The 13,566-nt window shown below is 39.3% G+C and overlaps 1 protein-coding gene across 6 annotated transcripts in view; it reads right to left on the bottom strand.

Moving 5' to 3' along the window:
• marveld2a (MARVEL domain containing 2a) overlaps window positions 1-11,928 on the bottom strand; it is a 29,742-nt gene extending 17,814 nt beyond the window's left edge. For 3 of the 6 annotated variants that reach the window (XM_061927381.1, XM_061927380.1, XM_061927379.1), the window contains exon 1: window positions 11,821-11,893. The gene's annotated coding sequence lies outside the window, so the exon portion shown is untranslated. Of the gene's footprint in view, window positions 1-11,820 lie in introns of all 6 variants that reach the window. The other 3 variants (XM_061927378.1, XM_061927383.2, XM_061927382.1) reach the window with 3 other exon arrangements.
• Window positions 11,929-13,566: the final 1,638 nt, after the last annotated feature.

Genomic DNA, 13,566 nt, shown 5'->3' with positions numbered 1-13,566 from the left:
CACTTTGACGATTGTTAAAAGTAAAAAAAAAAAGAGCATTACCAGGAAATGGATATTACAGGAGAGCCCAACTTTGAAGCTATAGATGGTAATCACAATGGACATTTATAAAATGGAGAAGACAACGGCTTTTAGTAATTATAAATTGGAGAAATTTACTTCATACTGGCAAAACTGGGTCAATTATGTCACGCCCCATAAGCCTGATTTTATTTTCTCAAATTAGTGATTGCACTGTTTTAAAAAAAAAAGATTACTTCTTATATGTCTATAGTTTTTTTACTATCTGTTTATATCATTTTATTTATTATTATTTGTTTTATTGATTTTTTTGTTAATATTATTATAACTCTGGTTTGTTTTTGTTTGTTTTTTTTTTGCTGTTTTTCTCTTCTTTTGTTGAAGGGGTTGGCATTGTTGGGATATAAACAAATAAAATATTTTGACATTTAGGGCAGACAATAGATGTATGGTGTATTCAAATATGAAATGGATAGTAATGTCGGATGATGGATCTCAATAAAAATTAAGTTAAAAAAAAATTAATAAAAATAAACATAAAAGTCAAATAAATACGGAGCCCCTAAAGGGACACGGGGACAATTTTTTTTTTAATTAAGTGTCAAAAGCAATAGGATGCTTGTAAATAAAGACTTAGACTAGACTTGGACTTCCTTTTATTGTCATTCAAATTTGAACTTAAACCTACAGTACCATAAATAAAACCTGATTTCACTTTGACGATTGTTAAAAGTAAAAAAAAAAGAGCATTACCAGGAAATGGATATTACAGGAGAGCCCAACTTTGAAGCTATAGATGGTAATCACAATGGACATTTATAAAATGGAGAAGATAACGGCTTTTAGTAATTATAAATTGGAGAAATTGACTTCATACTGCGAAAACTGGGTCAACTATGTCACGCCCCATAAGCCTGATTTTATTTTCTCAAATTAGTGATTGCACTGTTTAAAAAAAAAAAAGATTACTTCTTATATGTCTATAGTTTTTTGTTGTTTTTTTACTATCTGTTTATATTATTTTATTTATTATTATTTGTTTTATTGATTTTTTTGTTAATATTATTATAACTCTGGTTTGTTTTGTTTTTGTTTTTTTTGTGCTGTTTTTCTCTTCTTTTTTTTAAGGGGGTTGGCATTGTTGGGATATACAGGTAAAAGCCAGTAAATTACAATATTTTGAAAAACTTGATTTATTTCAGTAATTGCATTCAAAAGGTGTAACTTGTACATTATATTTATTCATTGCACACAGACTGATGCATTCAAATGTTTATTTCATTTAATGTTGATGATTTGAAGTGGCAACAAATGAAAATCCAAAATTCCGTGTGTCACAAAATTAGAATATTACTTAAGGCTAATACAAAAAAGGGATTTTTAGAAATGTTGGCCAACTGAAAAGTATGAAAATGAAAAATATGAGCATGTACAATACTCAATACTTGGTTGGAGCTCCTTTTGCCTCAATTACTGCGTTAATGCGGCGTGGCATGGAGTCGATGAGTTTCTGGCACTGCTCAGGTGTTATGAGAGCCCAGGTTGCTCTGATAGTGGCCTTCAACTCTTCTGCATTTTTGGGTCTGGCATTCTGCATCTTCCTTTTCACAATACCCCACAGATTTTCTATGGGGATAAGGTCAGGGGAGTTGGCGGGCCAATTTAGAACAGAAATACCATGGTCCGTAAACCAGGCACGGGTAGATTTTGAGCTGTGTGCAGGCGCCAAGTCCTGTTGGAACTTGAAATCTCCATCTCCATAGAGCAGGTCAGCAGCAGGAAGCATGAAGTGCTCTAAAACTTGCTGGTAGACGGCTGCGTTGACCCTGGATCTCAGGAAACAGAGTGGACCGACACCAGCAGATGACATGGCACCCCAAACCATCACCCAACCATGCAAATTTTGCGTTTCCTTTGGAAATCGAGGTCCCAGAGTCTGGAGGAAGACAGGAGAGGCACAGGATCCACGTTGCCTGAAGTCTAGTGTAAAGTTTCCACCATCAGTGATGGTTTGGGGTGCCATGTCATCTGCTGGTGTCGGTCCACTCTGTTTCCTGAGATCCAGGGTCAACGCAGCCGTCTACCAGCAAGTTTTAGAGCACTTCATGCTTCCTGCTGCTGACCTGCTCTATGGAGATGGAGATTTCAAGTTCCAACAGGACTTGGCGCCTGCACACAGCGCAAAATCTACCCGTGCCTGGTTTACGGACCATGGTATTTCTGTTCTAAATTGGCCCGCCAACTCCCCTGACCTTAGCCCCATAGAAAATCTGTGGGGTATTGTGAAAAGGAAGATGCAGAATGCCAGACCCAAAAACGCAGAAGAGTTGAAGGCCACTATCAGAGCAACCTGGGCTCTCATAACACCTGAGCAGTGCCAGAAACTCGTCGACTCCATGCCACGCCGCGTTAACGCAGTAATTGAGGCAAAAGGAGCTCCAACCAAGTATTGAGTATTGTACATGCTCATATTTTTCATTTTCATACTTTTCAGTTGGCCAACATTTCTAAAAATCCCTTTTTTGTATTAGCCTTAAGTAATATTCTAATTTTGTGACACACGGAATTTTGGATTTTCATTTGTTGCCACTTCAAATCATCAAAATTAAATTAAATAAACATTTGAATGCATCAGTCTGTGTGCAATGAATAAATATAATGTACAAGTTACACCTTTTGAATGCAATTACTGAAATAAATCAAGTTTTTCCAAATATTCTAATTTACTGGCTTTTACCTGTAAACAAATAAAATATTTTGACATTTAGGGCAGACAATAGATGTATGGTGTATGCAAATATGAAATGGATAGTAATGTCGGATGATGGATCTCAATAAAAATTAAGTTAAAAAAATAAAAAATAAAAATAAACATAAAAGTCAAATAAATACGGAGCCCCTAAAGGGACATGGGGACAATTTTTTTTTTTAGATATGTATCTCGTGCGCACCAGAAACTAACTGGTGTGCACCAGAAAGCATTGGATGCGTGCGCATGGTTTGAGGTCTGTGTGAAAATGCCAGTTCAGGAGTTAATTCAGCTGTATTTCCAACTAGGACTTTCCCACATGTCTCTTTAGGGCTATTGTGGCAAAATGTGAATTCCTGCCAAAAATGTATTTCCTTCGCGGGGGCGCGCAGCGCTCGCTGAGCCTGCATTTTTGTCTTGGTCTGTCCACAGTGGGTTACTCGGTGTGAGACAAACACTTTATCTGTATGCTACGTGTTTGACATTATTTAAGACTTTATCATGCCCGGAAAATGACAGTTTGCCTCTTCTGTGGTATTGCTGAGATTTAAAGGAGTGTTGTTAGTCCCATGTTGATGTGATAAAAACTATGTCTTGTTTGGAAGATACACACAATTGTCCCTTTAGGGCACAGGTGTCAAACTCAAGGCCCGGGGTCCAGATGTGGCCCGCCACTTCATTTTATTTGGCCCTCAAAAGCCTGGAAGTAATATGTATCAATAAAGTACTATAACTTTTCTTACTAAATGTATTATTTCTTTCTATTTTGGGAGAAAAATATATAAATATGTACTCCATGTACCCGCAAATTATGTTAACTTAAATATTGTCTAATTATGCAAAAATATATTATCAAACATTCAAACCCTTTTTTTAATAGAAATACATACTAATAATAATGATTTCAAAGCAAGTTATCCATCAAATTGTGCGACGTAAAAGTAGCAATAGATTTCATGGTAAAATTGTGAAATTTACTGTGGTTTTTACAGCATTTTTCTCTAGATGAAAAAAACAGTACTTTTTTTTTTACTGTAATAAACAGTAGTGCTGTTTTGGCATTAACAATACACCGGAAAATTTACAGTTGTTGATTTGCGGTAAAAAACAAACAAACAAAAAAAACTGGCAGCTCAGGTTCCAAAATGTTACTGTAAAATTTCAGTTTTTTTTTAATTTACAGTACAAAAAGAAATGTAAATTTTACAGTAAAATTCTGGCAACTGAGCTGCCTTTTTTTTTTTAACCATAAAAACAGCAGTACTGTTTTTCTATTTAAAGTAAAATACACTAAATTTTGAAGTGAAATTATTGCAACTTACCATATTTCTTTTACATTTTAGTTTTTAAAAAATGTACTAATAAAATGCATTAAAATGATGTAATAACAGCATTCACTGTTAGATGCGGCCCTCTGGGGTCAAAACATAACTGCGGTGTGGCCCTCAGTGAAAATGACTTTGACACCTCTGCTTTAGGGGCTCCGTAGTCGGATGATGGATCTCAATAAAAATTGAATATATATTTTTTTTAATTAAAATAAAAAATAAAAGTCAAATAAACAACATCTAGATCAGGCCTGGGCAATTATTTTGACTCGGGGGCCACATTTAGAGAAAACAATGTGTCTGGGGGCCGGTATATCTATTTTTAGGAACACTAATACAAAACCTCACAATAATGTCTGATTGAATGCTAAAAACGTTATGACAGACCGCCTTAAAAAACGTAATGGAATTTCTCTGAATGATAAAACACTGAATATTGACAACATATGAATGCCACACCCCCTTTCGATCGACATATTTTACAATCAAGTGAAACGCAACAAAAAATGCAACAAACAGTGAAATATGAACGCGAAGGGTACAAAATAAACCCACCGACAATCTGCTATATCACTAAGCTGTGGCCAGCCACTTCATTTTATTTGGCCCTCAAAAGCCTGGAAGTAATATGCATCAATAAAGTACTATAACTTTTCTTACTAAATGTATTATTTCTTTCTATTTTGGGAGAAAAAATATATAAATATGTACTCCATGTACCCGCAAATTATGTTAACTTAAATATTGTCTAATTATGCAAAAATATATGATCAAACATTCAAACCATTTTTTTAATGGAAATAAATACTAATAATAATGATTTCAAAGCAAGTTATCCATCAAATTGTGCGACGTAAAAGTAGCAATAGATTTCATGGTAAAATTGTGAAATTTACTGTGGTTTTTACAGCATTTTTCTCGAGATGAAAAAAACAGCACTTTTTTTTTTACTGTAATAAACAGTAGTGCTGTTTTGGCATTAACAATACACCGGAAAATTTACAGTTGTTGATTTGCGGTAAAAAAAAAAACAAACAAAAAAAAACTGGCAGCTCAGGTTCCAAAATGTTACTGTAAAATTTCAGGTTTTTTTTATTTACAGTACAAAAAGAAATGTAAATTTGACAGTAAAATTCTAGCAACTGAGCTGCCTTTTTTTTTTTTAACCATAAAAACAACAGTACTGTTTTTCTATTTACAGTAAAATACACTAAATTTTGAGGTGAAATTATTGCAACTTATTTCTTTTACATTTTAGTTTCAAAAAATGTACTAATAAAATGCATTAAAATGATGTAATAACAGCATTCACTGTTAGATGCGGCCCTCTGGGGTCAAAACATAACTGCGGTGTGGCCCTCAGTGAAAATGACTTTGACACCTCTGCTTTAGGGGCTCCGTAGTCGGGTGATGGATCTCAATAAAAATTGAATAACTTTTTTTTAAAATTAAAATAAAAAATAAAAGTCAAATAAACAACATCTAGATCAGGCCTGGGCAATTATTTTGACTCGGGGGCCACATTTAGAGAAAACAATGTGTCTGGGGGCCGGTATATCTATTTTTAGGAACACTAATACAAAACCTCACAATAATGTCTGATTGAATGCTAAAAACGTTATGACAGACCGCCTTAAAAAAACGTAATGGAATTTCTCTGAACGATAAAACACTGAATATTGACAAAATATGAATGCCACACCCCCTTTCGATCGACATATTTTACAATCAAGTGAAACGCAACAAAAAAATGCAACAAACAGTGAAATATGAACGCGAAGGGTACAAAATAAACCCACCGACAATCTGATATATCACTAAGCTTTATAACTTTGTTGTGAAAATCTCCTTCCGCGTCTGTGGAAACGCTTCCCGCCCACACTGCTTGGTGCCTCGTCTGAGCTGCTATGACGTAGATGACCGTAGTAACTAATTAGATGACCATAGTAACTAATTAGATGACCATTGTAACTAATTAGATTACCATTGTAACTAATTAGATGACCATAGTAACTAATTAGATGACCATTGTAACTAATTAGATTACCATTGTAACTAATTAGATGAGCATAGTAACTGGTATGTCATCCCAAAGTGCAGATTCCAACCATTGAAATACTTAGTATAGTTGAAGACTTACGGTCATTAGAAAACATGAGTGCACATCATAATGGCAGCTACACTTTACATCTTAAACATCTAAAAAAATGATTTGGGAATGTCCGGCGGGCCAGATTGAAAAGCTCAACGGGCCGCATTTGACCCCCGGGCCTTAATTTGCTCAGGTCTGATCTAGATCTAGACCAGGGGTCGGCAACCTTTACCACTCAAAGAGCCATTTTGACCCATTCCCATAAATTAAAGAAAACAATAGGAGCCACAAAACTCTTTTGAAATTTAAAATGAAATAACACTACATACAAAGTTTTTTTTCCTGCTATGTATAAACCAGGGGTCTCAGACACGCGGCCCGCACCTTAATATGGAAATGTAATGTTGTGCGGCCCGCGAGTTTTATATGAAGGGCACTTGACAGCGTCACACTTGCCAACCCTCCCGATTTTTCCGGTTGACTCCCGAATTTCAGGGAAACTATTCTCTTGAATGTACCGTATTTTTCGCACTATAAGGCGCACCTAAAAACCACACATTTTCTCAAAAGCTGACAGTGCGGCTTATAACCCGGTGCGCTTTATATATGGATTAATATTAAGATTCATTTTCATAAAGTTTAGGTCTCGCAACTTCGGTAAACAGCCGCCATCTTTTTTCCCGGTAGAACAGGAAGCGCTTCTTCTTCTACGCAAGCAACCGCCAAGGTAAGCACCCGCCCCCATAGAACAGGAAACGCTTCTTCTTCTACTGTAAGCAACCACCCGCCCGCGTAGAAGAAGAAAAAGCGCGCGGATATCACCGTACGTTTCATTTCCTTTGTGTGTTTACATCTGTAAAGACCACAAAATGGCTCCTACTAAGCGACAGGGATCCGGTTCATGAAAAGACGCAATCTCTCCATCCGCACACGGATTACTATTTCACAGCAACTGATATTCCTGTGAACCGCACTGTGGATACAACGGGAGCACGTACGGTGAATATTCGCACCACAGGGAATGAGAAGTCATCCTTCACTGTGGTTCTAGCTTGCCATGCTAATGGCCAGAAACTTCCACCCATGGTGATATTCAAAAGGAAGACCTTGCCAAAAGAGACCTTTCCAGCCGGCGTCATCATAAAAGCTAACTCGAAGGGATGGATGAAGAAAAGATGAGCGAGTGGTTAAGGTAAGTTTAAGTTTACGCGAAGAGGCCGGGTGGCTTTTTTCACGCAGCTCTGTCCATGTTGATATACGATTCCATGCGCGCCCACATCACGCTGGTTTTTAATATATTATTAAAGTTTGACTGACCTATCTGACTGTTTTTTTGACATTCCTTTAGCGCAGTTAGATGCGGCTTACAACACCGGGCGGCTTATAGGTGGACAAAGTTTTGAAATATGCCGTTCATTGAAGGCGCGGTTTATAACCCAGGGCGCCTTATGGTGCGGAAAATACGGTATGCCGATTTTCACCCAAACAACAATAATAAGGGCGTGCCGTGATGTCACTACCTTTAGCGCCCTCTTCGGCTTGAACAAACAGCTTGCCAGCCCAGTTACATGTTATATGAGGCTTCTGCAGACACACATAAGTGAATGCAAGCATACTTGTTCAACAGCCATACAGATCACACTGAGGGTGGCGATATAAACAACTTTAACACTCTTACTAATATGCGTCACACTGTGAACCCACACCAAACAAGAATGACAAACACATTTCGGGAGAACATCCGCACCGCACCGCAACACAACAGCACAAATACCCAGAATCCCATGCATCCCTAACTCTTCCGGGCTACTTTATACACCCCCGCTACCACCAAAGCCCGCCACCCCAACCCTGCCCCCCCACACATCAACAACACCCCCCCCCCCCCACCCCCCGTGCGTAGATTGAGGTGAGCGGGGTTTGGTGGTAGCAGGGTGTGTAATGTAGCCCGGAAGAGTTAGGGATGCATGGGATTCTGGGTATTTGTTCTGTTGTGTTTATGTTGTGTTACGGTGTGGATGTTCTCCCGAAATGTGTTTGTCATTCTTGTTTGGTGTGGGTTCACAGTGTGGCGCATATTAGTAAGACTACTGTAACGTATTATTTTCGGGTCTCCCTATGTCTAGCATTAAAAGACTACAATTGGTACAAAATGCGGCTGCTAGACTTTTGACAAGAACAAGAAAGTTTGATCATATTACGCCTATACTGTATATACACCTTTATATACATATATACATATATATATACCTATACTGGCTCACCTGCACTGGCTTCCTGTGCACTTAAGATGTGACTTTAAGGTTTTACTACTTACGTATAAAATACTACACGGTCTAGCTCCGTCCTATCTTGTCGATTGCATTGTACCATATGTCCCGGCAAGAAATCTGCGTTCAAAGAACTCCGGCTTATTAGTGATTCCCAGAGCCCAAAAAAAGTCTGCGGGCTATAGAGCGTTTTCTATTGGGGCTCCAGTACTATGGAATGCCCTCCCGGTAACAATTAGAGATGCTACCTCAGTAGAAGCATTTAAGTCCCATCTTAAAACTCATTTGTATACTCTAGCCTTTAAATAGCCCCCCTGTTAGACCAGATGATCTGCCGTTTTTTTTCTTTTCTCCTCTGCTCCCCTATTCCTTGTGGAGGGGGGGGGCACAGGTCCAGTGGCCATGGATGAAGTGCTGGCTGTCCAGAGTCGGGACCCGGGGTGGACCGCTCGCCTGTGCATCGGCTGGGAACATCTCTGCGCTGCTGACCCGTCTCCGCTCGGGATGGTGTCCTGCTGGCCCCACTATGGACTGGACTCTTACTATTATGTTGGATCCACTATGGACTGGACTCTCACAATATTATGTCAGACCCACTCGACATCCATTGCTTTCGGTCTCCCCTAGGGGGGGGGGGGGGGGGGGGGGGGTTACCCACATATGCGGTCCTCTCCAAGGTTTCTCATAGTCATTCACATCGACGTCCCACTGGGGTGAGTTTTTCCTTGCCCTTATGTGGGCTTTGTACCGAGGATGTCGTTGTGGCTTGTGCAGCCCTTTGAGACACTTGTGATTTAGGGCTATATAAATAAACATTGATGGATTGAAACATTGAAGAGTGTTATAGTTGTTTATACGGCCACCGTCAGTGTGATCTGTATGGCTGTTGAACAAGTATGCCTTGCTGTCATTTAGTGTGTGAGCAAACGCCGCATACAAAATGTGACTGGGCCGGCACGCTGTTTCTTAGGTGAAAAAGCGAACGCAACGACGGGTTGTAGAGGACGCAAAATGCAGTGCCATCACGGCACGACCCTCAATTTTGTTGTCCGGGTGAAAATCGGAGAATGTTTGCCCTGGGAGAGGCAGTGAAGTCTCCCGGAAAAATCGGGAGGGTTGGCAAGAATGCAGCTGAGCCGCATCAGAGTGGTCAAAGAGCCGCATGCAGCTCCGGAGCCGCGGGTTGCCGACCCCTGATCTAGACCCAAGACAGTTAATAACATGTGAACAGTTCACATCATGAATATAACATGCTAACAATAACATACTTTCAGGTCCTTTGGGTGGAATTATTACACCGGTAGTGTAAGGTGTGTAGTAGTCAGAGGTGGGTAGTAACGCGCTACATTTACTCCGTTACATCTACTTGAGTAACTTTTGGGATAAATTGTACTTCTAAGAGTAGTTTTAATGCAACATACTTTTACTTTTACTTGAGTATATTTATAGAGAAGAAACGCTACTTTTACTCCGCTACTTTTATCTACATTCAGCTTGCTACTTGCTACTATTTTTTATCGATCTGTTAATGCACGCTTTGTTTGTTTTGGTCTGTCAGACAGACCTTCATAGTGCCTGCGTTTCAACAAATACAGTCACTGGTGACGTTCACTCCGTTCCACCAATCAGATGCAGTCACTGGTGACGTTGGACCAATCAAACAGAGCCAGGCGGTCACATGATCTGACAAGTTGAAGAACTTATTGGGGTGTTACCATTTAGTGGTCAATTGTACGGAATATATACTGTACTGTGCAATCTACTAATAAAAGTTCCAATCAATCAATCAAAAATGTGAAGGAAAAAAGACCTTTTTTTTATTTCAACCGTACATCCCGTCAAAAGCCTAAAGACTGACTGCACAGTTCCTGTCTTCACAATAAAAGTGCCGCTCCATCGCGCCTGCGCTTTCAAAATAAGAGTTTGAGTTTGAGTTTGAGTTTATTTCGAACATGCAAGTATACAACATGATACATCACAATCTCCAGTTTCTCTTTTCAACATGTTCGAAAAGGAGTAGGAAGAAGCAGAGCTTATTTAATCCTACCCCTTTTCTTTTACATAACAGTTGCTAAAACTTTTGTTCACTTCCTGTTCTCAATTTATTCACAATATACTCCATTAGTAATCACAATAAAATAAGTAAATAAATAATAATTGGTGAAGTAAGTTACATTTCATATGTTGAAATAAGTAAGATTATTTTGTGAGTGAAAGAATGAAAGAATGGATGAGTTAAATAAATTCAGAATGTTTATCATGGTTCTTCTTCTTTGTACTTTGTAAATCTCCGAAAGCCAGCGCAAACAAGCTAGCAAGCTACGGAGTTTGCCGCCAATGTATTTCTTGTAAAGTGTATAAAAACGAATATGGAAGCTGGACAAATAAGATGCCAAAAAGCAACCACTTTCATGTGGTATTAGACAGAAAGGAGGAACTTTTTTTCTCCTCCATTTGAAAACGTGGACGTTATCATCACTACTGTCTGATTACAATCAATGCAAGTCATCAGAATCAGGTAATACACCAACTTATATTCTTGTCTTCATGAAAGAAAGGAATCTATATGTGTTAAACATGCATGTATATTCATTAAAACACCTTTAACATGTAAACAAAAACGGCAAAATAAATAAATATAAATTATATACTGTATATATCAATGTATGTATATATCAATATATATATATATATATATATATATATATGATATGTGTGTGTATGTTACTCATCAGTTACTCAGTACTTGAGTAGTTTTTTCACAACATACTTTTTACTTTTACTCAAGTAAATATTTGGGTGACTACTCCTTACTTTTACTTGAGTAATAAATCTCTAAAGTAACAGTACTCTTACTTGAGTACAATTTCTGTCTACTCTACCCACCTCTGGTAGTAGTATGAGGTGTATTATACTGTATACTAATAGTGTAAGTGTGTACTTAAGTGTAGTGTACTTGACAAGACTAGTAGACCATTGAACAAAAAGTAATGATGTTAGCTTTATAGGAACCGATTTTTGATTGATTGAGACTTTTATTAGTAGATTACACAGTACAGTAAATATTCCGTACAATTGACCACTAAATGGTAACAGCCGAATACGTTTTTCAACTTGTTTAAGTTTAATTAATTCATGGTGAACACAATAGAAAAGGCCGACGGAGGAACTTTCTAGAAGTAAGCTAGCAGGGAAGTAAAAGTCAACAATAGCTGAATTATTACGTCGCACTTGACCAGTTTTACTGGTTTATTGCTACATGGCTAACTTCTTCGTTAGCGACGACGACAAAGTTGACTTTTCTCCGGAAACCGAAGCGAACCTCGTCGATGGTGACGGCGTCGTAAAAGCTTGTCCTACCGTGTGGTCTTCTGCCGTATTCCTCCTCTTCTTCTTCCTGCCATGACAGAAACTTTACACCGCAGGTCTTTCCCCCCCCTCCTCCCTTCGACACACCACGTGACCTGCCCATCCCCGTGACGTCACAGGCCGGGTGGAGGAACTTACCTGTTTGAAAGAAACAGCCGGAAGCGGAAATACCCAAGCGTTCTCCAAAACAAAATGTTGTCGAAACTGGTGCAACTCTTGTCGAGGCATTCCTTTCTAAGAGACTGCCTCGAGTATTATAGTTTTTGATGAAGTTAACAATCACTAGTATCAGTCAGACGATAATATGTAGATTGGAATAATAATTAATTTACACAAATATTACTCTATTGGTGGGAATTAGTGATGGGTTGATGAGGCGTTTCGACACATTGCAAAACTGTATTGATACTGTGTCGATACTGTGTCACTAAATACTGACATCTACTGGACATTAAAAATCCCTACAGGCAACCTATGGACCGACTCAACTGACACTGATTGTATGCCCTAGTACAGGGGTCACCAACCTTTTTGAAACCAAAAACTACTTCTTGGGTACTGATTAATGCGAAGGGCTACCAGTTTGATACACACTTAAATAAATAAATATATTGTCATTTGTAAGTTACACGTAAGTGTGATTTAAACAAGAATAGCTAAATAAATAAATGTATATATATAAAAAAAATGGGTATTTCTGTCTGTCATTCCGTCGTACATTTTTTTTTTCCTTTTACGGAAGGTTTTTTGTAGAGAATAAATGATGAAAAAAACACTTCATTGAACGGTTTAAAAGAGGAGAAAACACGAAAAAAATTAAAATAAAATTTTTAAACATAGTTTATCTTCAATTTCGACTCTTTATAATTCAAAATTCAACCGACAAAAAGAAGAGAAAAACTAGCTTATTTGAATCTTTTTGAAAAAATAAAAAAAAGAATTTTCGGGTCATCATTAGTCATTTAGGATCTTCAGCTCTCACTGGATCGGTTCGCAGCTGAGTGTGAAGCGACTGGGATGAGAATCAGCACCTCCAAGTCCGAGTCCATGGTTCTCGCCCGGAAAAGGGTGGAGTGCCATCTCCGGGTTGGGGAGGAGATCTTGCCCCAAGTGGAGGAGTTCAAGTACCTCGGAGTCTTGTTCACGAGTGAGGGAAGAGTGGATCGTGAGATCGACAGGCGGATCGGTGCGGCGTCTTCAGTAATGCGGACGCTGTATCGATCCGTTGTGGTGAAGAAGGAGCTGAGCCGGAAGGCAAAGCTCTCGATTTAGCGGTCGATCTACGTTCCCATCCTCACCTATGGTCATGAGCTTTGGGTTATGACCGAAAGGACAAGATCACGGGTACAAGCGGCCGAAATGAGTTTCCTCCGCCGGGTGGCGGGGCTCTCCCTTAGAGATAGGGTGAGAAGCTCTGTCATCCGGGGGGAGCTCAAAGTAAAGCCGCTGCTCCTCCACATGGAGAGGAGCCAGATGAGGTGGTTCGGGCATCTAGTCAGGATGCCACCCGAGCACCTCCCTAGGGAGTTGTTTAGGGCACGTCCGACCGGTAGGAGGCCACGAGGAAGACCCAGGACACGTTGGGAAGACTATGTCTCCCGGCTGGCCTGGGAACGCCTCGGGATCCCCCGGGAGGAGCTGGACAAAGTGGCTGGGGAGAGGGAAGTCTGGGCTTCCCTGCTTAGGCTGCTGCCCCCGCGACCCGACCTCGGATAAGCGGAAGAAGATGGATGGATG

Source organism: Nerophis lumbriciformis, linkage group LG32, assembly GCF_033978685.3.
Source record: "Nerophis lumbriciformis linkage group LG32, RoL_Nlum_v2.1, whole genome shotgun sequence".
Taxonomy (NCBI): domain Eukaryota; kingdom Metazoa; phylum Chordata; class Actinopteri; order Syngnathiformes; family Syngnathidae; genus Nerophis; species Nerophis lumbriciformis.
Note: the sequence above shows the minus strand (reverse complement) of the source record. Positions and strands in the feature narration are given on the sequence as shown.